This window comes from Carassius gibelio, chromosome A1 (genome assembly GCF_023724105.1).
Source record: "Carassius gibelio isolate Cgi1373 ecotype wild population from Czech Republic chromosome A1, carGib1.2-hapl.c, whole genome shotgun sequence".
NCBI lineage: Eukaryota > Metazoa > Chordata > Actinopteri > Cypriniformes > Cyprinidae > Carassius > Carassius gibelio.
Genome location: NC_068371.1, coordinates 32837773 through 32851238, shown reverse-complemented (window position 1 = coordinate 32851238; position 13466 = coordinate 32837773).

Genomic DNA, 13466 nt, shown 5'->3' with positions numbered 1-13466 from the left:
CTAACATGATACTAACATAACATGAATTACAACATGGGTTTCTGATTTCAGTACTAGTAATTGACTATGTTTAGCAGGTGTTTGTTTTTCAACGTTTTGGTAAAACAATTTGATATTTTATGGCTGCTTGTAGAACAAGATCTAAACATCCTACTAGGCTATAACATACAAAGTGTCTGAAAATTATATTAATTTTTATAGTCGAAGCGTACGATAGTCTATATTCATCATACTTTATTAATTTACTAGAATACATGATTGATATCCATCAAAAGCTGAGCAGTTAACTTGAGATAACTTCCTTGCGTCCAAGATATGTAGCATTTATTGATATGTAATATCTGGCATTTATTTATTATGCACAATGCTGTACCAGGACCGAGCCATAGGGGGAAACACGTCTTCTTAGTTTCCCGCCATACATGTAAATATGAGGCGGAGATTTATTAAATATGCACACTGCAGTACCAAGACCCGGCTCAGGGGGCAAATCCGAACACACACCCTCACACTCCAACACTGGTAAAACCACCTTCTGGGGTCACAAGTAAGGAGCTAAGAAATTTGCACAGGCTATATTAGCATGCTATTTTCTATCAGTTCCAATGGGCATCCTTATGGGGACACAGATTTTGTCCCCAGTTGGTCATCGTGTCCCCACATGGAAGGTAAAAAAACACATCCATGTCCCCAAGAGGTAGCATAAACACACCCAGACAGATCATCTACAGACACACACACACACACACACACACACACACACTCTCTCTCTCTCTCTCTCTTTCTACCTCTCCCACTCTCTCTCTCTCTTTCTACCTCTCCCACTCTCTCTCTCTGTCTCTCTCTCTCTCTCTACCCCCTCTCTCTCTCTCTCACTCTCTCTCTCTGAGTCTGAGAGGGTTGGGTGTCCGAGGGTTCCCACGTGGAGAGGGCGACTTTTTGGTTTTTTCTATTACTAATCTTTCGTTTTTCTACTAAAACTAAAATATTATTTTGTAAAGGAGATTATAGTTTATTTTTGATTTTGTTTTTGAGTGTAGTTGTGTTTTGTTTGGGATCGGGATGGCATCCCTCTCCATTAAAGGGTGACGCCACCTGTTTCCCTCCGTCATGGCGTCAGGTGTATTCCTGCGTCAGGTGTGTTCCTGCGTCAGGTGTGTTCCTGCGTCAGGTGTGTTCCTGCGTCAGGTGTGGCGGTGGAGGATGTGTTGGTGGCGGTAGGAGAGGAGATCGGATACGAGAATATTACATCTGCGTCTCGTATGACTAAAGCGGTGGTGGTGTTTGTGAAGGAGGAGGTGCACGTAGGCCGTTTGATTACAAACGGGATTGTAGTAAGTGGAGAATTTATTATTGTTTCACCGCTTGTTGCTCCAACCACAAAAGTAACCGTGTCAAACGTGCCTCCATTCATTCCCAACGAGGAGATTGAGCGTGGACTTTCGCGCTACGGGAAATTCACTAGTGCAATGAAAGCGCTTCCACTCGGCTGTAAGAATGAGTCGTAAAAACATGTAATGTCTTTCAGAAGACAAGTGTTCATGTTCCTGAATGAGCCGAGTATTGACGTGTCGTTTAGGGTGATGCATGAGGGGAAGGCTTACATGATTTATGCCAATACTGGGAGTATGAAGTGTTTTAATTGTGGGGATGTTAGCCATAAGCGATTAATGTGCCCACATAAGGTTGGTGTTAGCGGGGAGAACGCGTCAGAGAACGCTGGGCCGAGTGCCGCGGGCGGCGGGGAGAACGCGTCAGAGAACGCCGGGCCGAGTGCCGTGGGCGGCGGGGAGAACGCGTCAGAGAACGCCGGGCCGAGTGCCGCGGGCGTCGCGGAGAACGCATCAGAGAACGCCGGGCCGAGCGCCGCGGGCGTCGGGGAGAACGCGTCAGAGAACGCCGGGCCGAGCGCCGCGGGCGTCGGGGAGAACGCGTCAGAGAACGCCGGGCCGAGTGCCGCGGGCGGCGGGGAGAACGCGTCAGAGAACGCCGGGCCGAGCGCCGCGGGCGTCGGGGAGAACGCGACAGAACGCCGGGCCGAGCGCCGCGGTCGTCAGGGAGAACGCGTCAGAGAACGCCGGGCCGAGCGGCGCGGGCGTCGGGGAGAACGCGTCAGAGAACGCCGGGCCGAGCAAGAAAACTGTGAGACAGAAATGAAAGATGATGATACTTTTTCTGAGGTTTCTGATGTGGGCTTGCAGATAGAAAGGGACGTGTACACTCTAAAATAAATAAATGACTTTCTAGACACGACTTTTGGCAAGGCTTTCGATGTCACTGATTTTTTCCCAGACCCTGAGAAGTTCATAGCATCAGTACTGTTATTTCAGAGAACGGTTAGTTATGAGGCTTTAGACAAGAAAAAGAGGTTTAGACTGAAGAAAATGGTAACAAAATTGAGAAAAGATAAAGTTGTTTCCCAAAGACACCAAAATGTTTAAACATCACGTGGTGAACTTTCTTTTTGCTGTCTCTTTCTGTCTCTGTCCTCTTTATTTTTATATTCCTACATGGATGTTTTAAGGGTGGGATCTCTAAATATAAACGGTGGACGAGACCGGGGAAAACTAGGAATGGTTTCTGAGTTTATTAAAATTAAAAAGGTTAATGTTTCTTTTTTACAAGAAACCCACACTAACAAGGACAATGAAATTGAGTGGGGAATGTGGTGGGAAGGCAAGTTTGTTTTAAGCCATGGCACAAACAACAGTGCAGGAGTTGCCATTTTATTCTCTGCAAACATGAATATCAACATTTTAAATATAGACAACATTGTTGAAGGCAGATTGTTACTAACAGAAATTGAATACGAAGAAACTGTGTTTGTGCCGGTAAATATATATGCTCCCAATAACGGTCCAGAACGCAAGGATCTTTTTATGAAATTAAGAGATGCTGTCCAGAAGTATGATGAGAGTGTGTGTCTGGTAATTGGTGGTGACTGGAATTGCACAACTGATTTTATTGTAGACCGAAATGGTGAAGAGCCTCACAGTCAATCTGCTGCTACCCTGTTAAGTTTTATTCATGAATTCCAGCTAATAGATGTGTGGAGAACAAGAAACACGGATGTGAGACAATACACATGGCTGAAAGTGTGTGATGATAGAGTCTCTGGAGCAAGATTAGACCGGTTTTATTTGAACGAAATGTGGAGTAATAGAGTCATTGATGCTTCTATTTCTCCCAATGGTTTTTCAGATCACCACATGATTACTTTGGTTTGAAACATAAAGAAGACACAAAAGTCTAATTATTACTGGCTTTTAAATGTTAAGTTTTTAAATGATGTTTTATTTTGTGAACGTTTTAAAGTGTTTTGGAGCAACTGGAAGTTGAAAAAGTCTTCATTTGAAAGTCTGTGTCAGTGGTGGGATGTGGGAAAGGTGAACATAAGACATTTCTGTCAGAATTATGCTTCCCAAACATCAACCATAGTGAAAAACACAGTAAGGACTTTACAGAAGGACATTGAGTCGATGGAAAGAAATCTTGTATCTAGTAGTGAAGCTGTGCATTGCGATGTTTTAAAAAAGAAAAAAACAAGAACTGAACTCTTATTTGCAGGAGCAGGCAAAGGGAGCGTTGATAAGAGCCAGATTCTGCTCTGTCAAGGACATGGACGCTCCAAGTGCTTTCTTTTTTAATCTAGAGAGAAAAAGTGTCCATCAGAAGCAAATGTGTCATCTCCGTCAGCAAGATGGATCGGTGACTTCAAATCCAGCTGAAATGAGGAAGCTAGCGAGAGACTTCTATACGCAGCTGTTCAGCGATGAGAGCTGTGATGCTGTGAGCGTTGAGGATCTGCTGGAGGAACTGCCTCCGCTCCAGCACCAGCAGAAAGAGGCACTGGACACTTTAATCTCTTTTAAAGAACTCACGGAAGCAGTGCGTCAGCTACACACTGGCCGTTCTCCAGGGATTGATGGCTCATCTGTGGATTTTTATCAGCAATTCTGGGATATAATAGGACCAGATTTTTATGAAGTGTTGTTGGACTGCATCAAGAACAAAACACTTCCCACAAGCTGTCGACGAGCCGTCCTGTCTCTCCTTCCAAAGAAGGGGGACTTGGGATTTTTAAAGAACTGGAGACCTGTATCCTTACTGTGTTCGGACTACAAAATATTCTCCAAATGCTTATCAAACAGACTGAAAAATGTTTTAGACCAGTTGATTCACAAGGACCAGTCATACTGCATTCCTGAAAGATCAATTACGGACAACCAGTTTTTATTAAGAGACATGATCGACATTAATCAGTTTTATCATGGAAATCTTGGGTTTTTATCGTTAGATCAAGAAAAAGCTTTTGATGGAGTTGATCATGAATATCTCTTTAATGTTTTAAAGTGTTTTGGATTTGGTGACAGTTTTATATCTTACATTAATTTGCTGTATTTTAATGTGTCTGTGCTGGTGACCAGATGCATCCAGCAGGGATGTCCACTGTCTGGACAACTATAGCCTGGTCATAGAACCTTTGTTGTGCAGGTTGAGGAAGAATCTCAATGGAATAGCAATTCGTAGTTCACAGGACAATTTTAAGTTATTTTTATCAGCATATGCAGATGACATTACTGTTTTTATTTCAAATCAGGAGGACATCACAATTTTAAATCAAACTCTTGGTTTGTATGAAAGAGCTTCCTCTGCAAGAGTCAACTGGTTCAAAAGTGAAGGTTTTACTGTTGGTGGGTGGGAAGGCACAGGGTTTCCTCAACTCCCGGGTGGGTTACGCTGGAGACAAGATGGTTTTAAAGCTTTAGGTGTTTTTTTTAGGTAATGAACAGTTTCAAAAGAAAAATTGGGAGGGTCTGCTGGAAAAGGTGTCTGCCAAACTGACAAAGTGGAAGTGGCTGTTGCCACAACTGTCTTACAGGGGGAGAGTCCTGGTCATCAACAACCTCACCGCATCGATGCTGTGGCACAGGACTGCAGTCATGGAGACACCTGAAGAACTCATTTTAAACATTCAAAGGACACTGGTCAACTTCTTCTGGAGTGGACAGCACTGGATCCGTGCAGCTGCCCTGTATATTCCAGTCCAGGAGGGCGGACAAGGCTCGGTGGATTTGAGGAGTCGGATCCGAGCTTTCAGATTACAGTCTGTGCAGAGACTTCTTTATAAAGATGTGACATGGGCCAAAACAGCAAGTGCTTTGCTGAAGCAGGCAGGAGGACTTGGTCTAGACAAACACTTGTTTTTAATGAAATTAGAGGAAATAAGCCTGTCAGAGCTTCCACCGTTTTATAAGTTTATGCTGCAGACATGGAGAACTGTTTTTAAAGTGAAACGAGACATAGATGAGCAAGAACATTGGACTCCAGAGGAAGAGAACGGCAGACCTCCAGTGGAGGATCATCCACCGGACCATCGCTACGGACCGGCATGTGGCACACCTCAATCCATCAGTTGGGGGGGGGGGGGGGGGGGGGATGGGGGGGGGGGGGTGTCGGTTCTGTGGGATTGAGGAAAACCTGGAGCATTTGTTTTTAACCCCTTACTAGTAACCCCCCTTTTTTGGCATGGAGACCGAAATTACATACCCAAAATAAAAAGGTTTCTGCTCATGATTCTTTCTCACTAGATACATAACCAACCTTTGTTAACAAAGCTGACACTTTAAAGTTTACTGTTCAGGAATCAGAATCACTCAGACTGTTATGATAATAGAGATATATAAGCTCAAACATAAAAACAAAAATAAAAATATTAAAAACATATGTTTTAAATGTATTTAAAAAAATGTTGATGTAGGAAATGAGTTTGAAAACACAGTGTAGCTAAGGCCACAAGTCTTCCAAGACTTCATAAAAAATTTCATAATCGAATCTGTAAAACTGTGAATTTTATGAAATATTTTCTAAGGCCATGTCATGTGTGTTTTTAGAGAAGGCTCATCAGATTGATTTATGGCCCTTGTCATCTCTGTAAGATCTCACATGTAAACTCTTCTGTGTATTTTGTGTATGTTTCACTGTTGAAAACTGCCCGAATCATGATTGTATTGTTCTCACCAAACGGTTCTTTCACACCTCCGCCAAGTATGACACATTATCCGCATTATTCTTTTATCATTATTCTTTTGTTTTTATTCCACCTTTATTAGCCTTGATTGTGGTTTTTCAGGCTTTACAAAGCAACAAAGCAGCGATCTCACTTCAGTCTCTCTTTGCATTTAGCCCTTATTTATCAAAAGTCTTACTATAAAAATACAACAAAACATTTTCTTACGACCTTACGTGAATTATTGAGACAAAAATGCATTATGAAGAAGAAAAGCACCTGCTATTAGAAGCATTGGTGCTAACGTTAGCATCAAGCTACATCTGACAATTTATGAAATTATTAATACACTTTTACTCAAAACTCACTTTAAACCCCGATCGAGTGTTTATAATAACTTCCTTTAGCGATCAGGGGTGGAATTTGGTCGTTTACTGTTGTAAAAATATGTTATTTGTAGCCTTTTTCATCGCTGCACAAGTTAGCATTTCCCATGTACATTTTCGATTTTTTTTATAAAAACGCCCCAGATCTCAAGAAATTCTCATACCAAGCTTTTTTTTGTGTGTACAGAGGTGTTTCAGTGTTGTTTTGGCCAGATAACTACCAGGAAGTGTGCAGGAAGCATGTGACACGATGGGGCGGTGTCCAGATATGAAACTCTAAGATTGACGTTTGAAAGACCCAATCAGAGTCTGAGTCACACACCGCACGAGCTGTGACCACTGCACGCACACAGAGATCGCTGGGAGAGGCTGTTTATCATCTGATCGCGTAAATCCGTGGAAAATGAATAGAAATGACGATTCTGTCTGAAGAAATATGAAGTAAACATCAGTAAATATATCCATATATCTCCGCAGATATGCATCTTTGGTCTGTAAATCCTTATTGACGCTGTTCAGTGAGTCTATGTGAACACAAATAAACCGCTCTTGACGTGACTGAATATGAGTGAGTTGTGAATTTCTATTCAAAATGTGGCATAATACGGATTTATTATTTTGCACTCCTGACATAAATCACTAAATATCTGTCACTGCAACAATGTTTTATCAAAATATTGGTCAAATATCGAAGCTTGAGTCTTTAAACTTTCCATTGATGCACAGTTTGTCCAGATGAAGTAAGACAGTGATGTTTAATGTGCTGTGAAAGTGAAACAATAATAAACTGGGGCCGTCAGCGATGTTTGCACGCAAAGGGGTTAAAGTGTAACAGATTACAAGGTCTTTTTAATTTGCTTGAGACTTGTTTTAGAAGATTCAATGAGGATTTTTCTGAAGTAGTTTTTATTGGGGGTCTGAAATACAGTTTTTTTAATGAGAAGGAAAATGGATTTACTAAATTATTTGATAGGAACTGCCAAACTGGCAATCTGGAAAACCAGAAAAAAACAAAGGTTTGCAACTCTCTACAATAAACCCTGAGATGATGTTTAGGCATCTGGTGCAAGGAAGGCTGAAACTTGAAATTTGCATATTACAAACTTACCAATAATTTGGTGTGTTTTTCCGATGTTTGGTGTTTTAATGAGGTGCTATGTACAGTTCAGGATGATCAGCTTGTTGTGAAATTTTAGGAAAAATTTAATTGTATTTTTATTTTATTTTTTTTCTATTTTGTTTGTTTTTTTCAGTAATGTGATGTAAGGTGTAATGGAAAAATAAAGTGCTTTAAACCTCTCTCTCTCTCTCTCTCTCTACCGCTCTCTCTCACTCTCTCTCTCTCTACCTCACTACCTCTCTCTGTCTCTCTCTCTCTCTTTCTCTCTCTCTCTCTACCTCTCTCTGTCTCTCTCTCTACCTAAATACTAGGTAATGTCTTGTACACTGTGTTGTAATAAAAGTTTTGTTAAAATCAAATCAATCTCTCTCTCACTCTCTCTCTCTCTCCCACGTGGGGAAGTCGTGGCCTAATGGTTAGAGGGTTGGACTCCCAATCGAAGGGTTGTGGGTTCTAGTCTCGGGCCGGACGGAATTGTGGGTGGGGGTAGTGCATGTACAGTTCTCTCTCCACCTTCAATACCACGACTGAGGAGCCCTTGAGCAAGGCATCGAACCCCCAACTGCTCCCCGGGCGCCGCAGCATAAATGATGCACACTGCTCCGGGTGTGTGCTCACAGTGTGTGTGTGTGTTCACTGCTCTGTGTGTGTGCATTTCGGATGGGTTAAATGCAGAGCACAAATTCTGAGTATGGGTCACCATACTTGGCTGAATGTCACTTCACTTTCACTTTCACTTTCACTCTCTCTCTGTCTCTCTCTCTCTCTCTCTCACATGTGTGTGTGATCTGTTGAATTCATCTCACACTATCCTCAGATTAACTCTAAGTGCGGTGCGTTGTCATTGAGACTGATCTATGATGAGTTCAGACCTGAGCAGACATTTCACTCGTCACATTTGCATATGACATACTTCTGGAATTCATGATTCATTGACAGCTAATTTTAAATATTAAATGGAACGATAAAATAACATTATTAACCGGTTAATGGCCATTTCAAAATGTTAGATTCTGTTCGGAACTATAACATTTGATTTCGTTTCTGGTTCTGTTCCTGTCAAAATTTCATTCGTTTACGGTTTTCGTTTTCATTCCTTGAACAGTTTCAGAGCCCTGCTGTAAATGATCTCTTATATGTTCTTAATACCTCAGTATCTGCACACACACACACACACACACACACACACACTGTGATCAGTTGACTGTAAATGAACTGTTATATGTTCTTAATACCTCAGTATTTACACACACACACACACACACACACACACACACACACAGTAATCAGTTGACTGTAAATGATCTGTTATATGTTCTTAATACCTCAGTATCTGCACACACACACACACACACACACACACACACACACACACACACACACACACACACACACTGTGATCAGTTGACTGTAAATGATCTCTTATATGTTCTTAATACCTCAGTATCTGCACACACACACACACACACACACACACTTCTATGTTCTTAATACCTCAGTATCTGCAGCTGACAGTTTGGACTCTTCAGTCCATCAGAAATAAACTTTACACCAGAGTCCTGCAGGTCATTGTTCCTCAGATCCAGCTCTCTCAGGACACAGTTTGAGGATTGTAGAGCTGAAGACAATCTCTCACAACACTGAGCAGTGAGATTACAGCCAGCAAGACTGAAAGAGACAAGAACACACACCAACAGTCAGATCATCTACAGACACACACACACACACCCACACACACACACACATACAGATCATCCACACACACACAGACAGATCATCCACACACACACACACAGACAGATCATCCACACACACACACACACACACACACACACAGACAGATCATCCACACACATACACACACACACACACACACACACACACACACACACACACAGACAGATCATCCACACACACACACACACACACACAGACAGATCATCCACACACACACACACAGACAGATCATCCACACACACACACACACACACACACACACACTGTGATCAGTTGACTGTAAATGATCTCTTATATGTTCTTAATACCTCAGTATCTGCAGACACACACACACACACACACACACACACACACACACACACACACAGACAGATCATCCACACACACACACACATACACACACACACTGTAATCAGTTGACTGTAAATGATCTCTTATATGTTCTTAATACCTCAGTATCTGCACACACACACACACACACACACACACACCTCAGTATCTGCAGACACACACACACACACACACACACACACACACACACACTGTGATCAGTTGACTGTAAATGATCTCTTCTATGTTCTTAATACCTCAGTATCTGCAGACACACACACACACACACACACACACACACACACTAGGGATGTGCAACAGTGATCGAGTACTCGACCGCAACAGCGATGATCGATCACGTAAACGATGATCGAAATTATTTGTAATTTTTGTTATTGGTTATGGCAGCACGTTGGGCGGGGCCCTGATCTCTGATTGGTTAGCTTCCCACTTGATGCCTCAAAAGACGTAAGAAGACAGATAATCATGGCCTCAAAGTCACATGGTGATGGTTTCCCTTTGAGAAGAACGGTAAAAATACAGTGTATACAACAACAAATACAATGCGCTATCATCTAAAATGTGTAGATAAAATATCTGGCGATAACAGAGCGGCAACTCAGACGAGCGTTGAATCACTTGCCATAAGACCTAAATGCAACGCAGGCAGAACCGAGAAGACGACAAAGCTGTTCGCTGAAATGGTGGTGAAAGATTTGCTGCCCATTAGTTTCAGGGACAGAGAAGTTTTACTTGTCCAGTGGTGCCTGGCTGTTCCTGCAACATCTGTTCCAGCGGAGCGAATTTATTCCACTAACGTTAAATGTGAACAGACTGCGCACGCGGCTCTCATCTGAGCACGTAGACCGCCTTATCTTTTTGAATAGACATTTGTATGTTTCACCGGTCGTGGTAAATATAATATCCATTTTTTTTATATAATATTATTATTTCAGTTTTGAGCTTTAGCCATAGTTAAAATATTTAGGCTATTTGGTCTCTGTTTTATACCTTATAATAGTTGTTTGGTTAAACTTTTTTTTTTTTTTAACTTTTTTTTTCTTTATCTTTTAAAAACTACGTTTCACCGCTGGATCAAAATATCCTGCTAAAGTTATACTGGAAGACAATGATTTGTTAAAAAAAAATGCAGTTGAATAAAGTAGCATAAAAAAGAAAAAGTATCTTTGTGTGTTAATTTTTAAAATCACAGACAAATAATGAAATGGTCTTTATAAAATAAAATGCACTGGATATATTTGTAGCCTCATTACATTAAACATATTCGTAGAGATGACGAAATCAAAATTATTTGTTTGTCATAGTTTGTATCTATATTTTAAATCTTATTCAATTATTTAGCAATAATCAGTGATTTCCATGCTGTTAAATAATATTTTGGTTGATCAGAATGTGCAAATTGAATACAAAATATTAATTAAATATTATAATACATAAAAAATAACGATAGTGACACTAATGTGAATTTATTGTACTTTCATGTTTGTAAAGCGCAATCCGAGTTAAACTTTCGGTCAAGTTCACATCTGCATCGGCGAATTTTTTTCAGATAAAAGTTGCAAGAGCTAGTCTAAGTCTGATTAATTAACATGAACAATTATGTTGAAATCGATGCCTATCAGCGATTCGTTTCATGCTCATATAAGCAATGCCCGATAATGATATTGCTCTTAAATGTTTTATTTTTCTATTAGTATTGTTATTATTTTATTATTGATGTTATAATAATGGAGCTTTTTTCCGTCATATTTGTGGGCATTATAATTCAATTCATATGGCTTCGAAAACGCGCAGCTGGTTTATGGAAAATAAAACTTAACTTAAAAATAAAACTTAAAATTACACCTATTACACTTAATAACGTAGAAAATATAGCACAAATCTGCCATACATTTATAATGAGAACTTTATAGGAATCTATATTAAAATCTGTCCTTGCCCATCTTTCAGCGCGCTGTCATGAAAACGCATCAAAGGGAGCTTGCGCGCGCTCTCTCTCTCTCTCTCTCTCTCTCTATATTTCTTGCTCCTTTATTAATAACATTGCTTGATCATAATCATAATCTAACCTGTCCTAGTCATGTGTGCATGTTTTCATAGACAGATTTTCATATCAGATTTTTATTTTTTCAGTTTCATAACAATCTTCAGATTTTTTCATTATATACATTATGAACATGCCCCCCCCCCCATTTAGCCCCACCCCCAGTTAATCGATTAATCGTTTTCGAAATCGATGATCGAAATGAGAAATTTCCCAAAATGCCCATCCCTAACACACACACACACACACACACACTCTGTGATCAGTCGACTGTAAATGATCTCTTCTATGTCCTTAATACCTCAGTATCTGCAGACACACACACACACACACACACACACACACACACACACACACACACACACACACACACACACACACACACTTCTATGTTCTTAATACCTCAGTATCTGCAGACACACACACACACACACACACACACACACACACACACACACACACACACACACACACACACACACACACACACACACACACACTTCTATGTTCTTAATACCTCAGTATCTGCAGCTGACAGTTTGGACTCTTCAGTCCATCAGAAATAAACTTTACACCAGAGTCCTGCAGGTCATTGTTCCTCAGATCCAGCTCTCTCAGGACACAGTTTGAGGATTGTAGAGCTGAAGACACAATTTCACAATGCTGTTCTGAGAGACCACAGACAGGAAATCTAGAAGAGATTAAATATAATTATTACTATTATTATCAAAGGATTAAATCATTCCTGCTGTATTGTCATTTTCACAAAAGACTGACATGTAAATGGATATTTAACACAGATCTCATTAAATGACAAACTCTCAGCTTGTTTTGTGTGAATAATTCATGTCCGTGTGTGAGCTGCTGAAATGTAAGTTTTAATCTTTTATTTGTGACATTAATGTGGTCACAATGCTGACAGAGTAAATATGTGTTAGAAAACTAGACCTATATCACTCATAATATTACCATTCACACTCATCCACCTTTTCTATGGTTTGATTTATTTTATGTCATAATGCAGAGCTCTTTAAATGTATAATAATGTAAAATAGTGTCTAGTGCTGTACAGTAAAGAGTAAGCAGACGTCAAGCTCTGTCTTCACTGTAATAGTTCACTGTAACAGCAGTCAAACAGCTGCAACATTCAGCATTTATGATCAATAATTACTGCAGATTAAATGTTATTATAGTTATTAATATTAGCAGTAGTTGATATCATGATTGTGTCTTGATTGAGAGTGAAATGTGTGAATGTCAGCTTTACTGATCAATGTGTGGAGCGTCTCTTTGCTGCAGCTGCTGCTGATTTAATGAACCAGTTTCTCATGTGACGGGGTTGTTTTTACCTTTTACTCTAATATCTACTGGATTAAAAACACATGTTGGGACTCCTTTAAGATTCTGGCCTGTTATTCAGGAGAAAATCTCTCATTCAGGAACATTTATTTTAAAGGAGTCAGATTCATTATTAAATATGATCCTTTAGTTGATGATGAAACACTCACAGAGCTTTTCTGCAGTTGATCACAGCTGGTATCAGTCTTCTTCTCCCCTCATCTGATGTGTTGTATTTCATGGGGTTCAGTTCATCCAGTGTCTCCTCTGACATCTGAAGCATGTAGGAGATTGTTGAGCAGTGACCAGGAGAGAGTTTCTTCTCTGAGTGTTTGTCTGATTTCACAAACTCCTGAATCTCTCTGAACAGAGTCTGATCTTTCACTTCCAGCAGACAGAGGAACAGATTGATCGACTGATCAGCTGAGAGATAATCTTCATCAACATCATCTCCCTTGATACACAGTTTAATGTACTGTG